The sequence below is a fragment of the Octopus bimaculoides genome, unplaced genomic scaffold (assembly GCF_001194135.2).
Source record: "Octopus bimaculoides isolate UCB-OBI-ISO-001 unplaced genomic scaffold, ASM119413v2 Scaffold_5899, whole genome shotgun sequence".
NCBI classification, from domain to species: domain Eukaryota; kingdom Metazoa; phylum Mollusca; class Cephalopoda; order Octopoda; family Octopodidae; genus Octopus; species Octopus bimaculoides.
This window is the reverse complement of record NW_026380419.1, coordinates 2766-5899: the sequence shown is the minus strand read 5'-3', so window position 1 is coordinate 5899 and position 3134 is coordinate 2766. Positions and strand designations below refer to the sequence as shown.

The following is a 3134-nucleotide window of genomic DNA, read 5'->3' as shown; positions in this document are numbered from 1 at the left end:
ATATATATATATATATATATATATATATATATATATATATATATAAGCTTATAAAGAGATGCAAGCAGTCGATGTACTACGTTCATTGTCAGAGTATAACATCTGTTAACAAGTGTTTAGTTATTTAAATCTCACAACAATCAATCCGGGTCAACTGCAATGATTTGTCACTAAAAACTACTTACACGTTTGCCTACTGGTCCTCGGGGTCCTGTTAAGCCGGGTGGGCCAGGTTCTCCTGGTCGTCCTTCAGGGCCAGATGGTCCTCTTAAGCCGTCTGTGCCATTAAATCCGTGTTGTCCCCTCCTACCCGGACGTCCCTGAAAATAGGTTGAAAAAGAGATTGCGTTAAGTCAATTGGAAAAACGAAAACAAAAGCATGAATAAGTCGAAAATGGAATAATCTAGACTAAACTCAAAAGTGAAAACATTTTGCGTTGTAGTTCCTCTCAAATATGACGTCCTTATGAGAAGAAAAAACATTGAAAGTTCAGTTGACCTCTGAGGATTGTTTACGCTTAAACAATAAATACAAATATATACATGCATACAGACGCATACGTGTGTATATATATATATAAATGTGTGTGTGTGTGTGTGTGTGTGTGTGTGTGTGTGCGTGTGTGCGTATAAATATATGTACATATATCTATGTATACACTCACACATTTATATGTAATTATATTTGGATACATACACATACGCACACACAAAAACACACATATATATATATATATATTATGTATGTGCATGTATATATGTATGTATGTAGGTAGGTAGATAGATAGATAGATAGATAGATAGATAGATAGATAGATAGATAGATAGATAGATAGATAGATAGATAGACAGATAGACAGATAGACAGATAGACAGATAGATAGAGGCAGACAGACAGATTCAAATGCGGTATACCAAATACCATGTAACGTAAATTTTTGATTTATTAGAAATATCTCTGCCTCTAGAAGATGTGTTACCAACAGCGCCATATAAAAAGGGGATATAACCAAAAAAATCAATAATTCTCCAAGGTTGATATACCATTAAGGAAAAAGGACATGCTTATTGTCTGGAAGAAAGAGGACAGTCGTGGATACATGTTTCTGCCTTCATAGGCATAGGTAGCGTGACAATTTTCCTGCTTTGTCACCAGTAGCCAAGAGACTTATGCATAAACAAAAGGAGTAGAACACTTTTATATACCAGGTACGTTGCGTAAGTTTTTAGAAATGTGGTCTACGAGAAATAACTCAGAGTGACTAGCGCCATGTATTTGAACAACATAGAGTAATATTAGGTAATATCAAACATGATACAACAAATTATTGATCTGTTAACATTGGATGTGTCACAATTACCGAGTAACAATAAGTTTGTTTAATTAATACGAATTAGGTACGCCATGAACGTGTTCCCCTTTATTGCATACGTCTAAGTCCCTTGGCTACTGAAGATATGGTAGAACAATTGTCGCGCGATGACACCCATAGATTCGGAGACAAGTGTACACAACTGCTTTTATTTTCTTTTGTCTTCAGACCTGAGTTTGTCCTTTTCCTTAATGGCATGTAAACTTTGGAGAATTCATGATTCTTGACAATATCTCCCCTTCTCACATGGAGCTGTTCTCAATTGCCATTTGCTAGTTGCATGTAACACATTCCCTAGAGACGGTGACAATTTTAGTAAATTAAGAATTTACATTATATGGTATTTGATATACCGCTATTAGTCTACGTTGATCCAATTCATGCCACTGGCCATTTTCAGTGATATCTCTGAGGTTATTTTTGTTTAATATGCACGTATCCGTGTAGGTATGGGTGGGGATGCGTGTACATGTGTGTGCGCGTGCGTGACTTTTTGTGTGGAATAGCATATGCTAGAGTGAATACGATCGTGTGCGCAACCTGTGTGTATGTATGTATATGTATATACGCATGCATGCTTTTAGCTGTATATTTGTGTGAGTAAGAGAGGGGGAGAGCGTATGCCTGTGTGTATGTGCGCGCGTGTCCGTGCGCGCGACTGTATGTGCAGAATAGCATATATTAGAGTGAATACTATCATATGCGCAACGTGTGTGTACGTACGTATGTGTATGTATTCGTGCAAGCTTTTGACTGTATATTTGAGTGTATGTGAAAGAGAGAGAAAGAGAGGAGTGTGTGCATGTATGTGTTCTTATGTGTGCATGTGAGTGTGTGTGCGCGTGTGCGCGCGCGTGCGTGCGCGCGCGCGTGTTTAAAGTTACTTTAAGATAACATTTTTCACGTGATGAATGGTTAAAGACAGAGGAAGCAGAGAGAGACACAGAGAGAGGGAGGGAGAGAAAGAAAGAAAGAAAGAAAGAAAGAAAGAAAGAAAGAAAGAAAGAGGGTGGTGGAGAAGGAGAGAGAGATAGATATAGAGAAGATGGGGGCAGAGTCGAAAACTAAGGATTTGGAACAAGGGGTGTGAAGGGATAGGAAGCGGGAGTGACAAAGCAGTAACAAATGCTTTGGTCAGAGGCAAACTTGTGGCTAACCGTTTGCTAGTATCAGAACCTCGAGGCGCATCTAGTGGTACTATCGTGTTACATCTGTCTTTATTGTCTCTTCCGCCTTAACAGTCTCTCACTTTCTCTCTCCCTCTATCTATCTATGTGTTTATGCATATGTGCAAATATACATACATATATATATGTGACTTCTACTATAGCCTCGGACCGACTACAGCCCTGTGAGTGGGTTTGGTAGACGGAAATATATAAATATAGGTGTATACGTTTGTGTGTCTGTGTTTGTCCCCATCACCATCGCTTGACAATCGGTGTTTACGTTCCCGTAACTTAGCGGTTCGGCAAAGAAAACGGATAGGATAAGTACTAGGCTTAGAAAGAATAAGTCCTGGGGTCAATTTTTTCGAGTAAAGGCGGTGCTCCAGCATGGTCGCAGTCAAATGAATGAAACAAATAAAAGAATAAAAGATATATAGTTGTAAAATCTCAAGAAGAGATCAGAGTAGTAATTAAACTAACAAGTGAAGTCAATCGCCACATCAAAGTGGCTGTTCCATGTTACAAATAGTTTAACCCCAGGTAGATCGTCCGACAGCTGGTTATCGGTGCGACGCTGCACCTTTTATATACA

At 38.7% G+C, this 3134-nt stretch overlaps 1 long non-coding RNA gene across 1 annotated transcript in view; it reads right to left on the bottom strand.

Moving 5' to 3' along the window:
• LOC106883915 (uncharacterized) overlaps positions 1 to 346 on the bottom strand; it is a 12570-nt gene extending 12224 nt beyond the window's left edge. The window contains exon 1 of the long non-coding RNA XR_001411177.2: positions 186 to 346. This is a non-coding gene — a long non-coding RNA (uncharacterized LOC106883915). The remainder of the gene's footprint in view (positions 1 to 185) is intronic.
• Between the last annotated feature and the right edge of the window lie 2788 nt (positions 347 to 3134).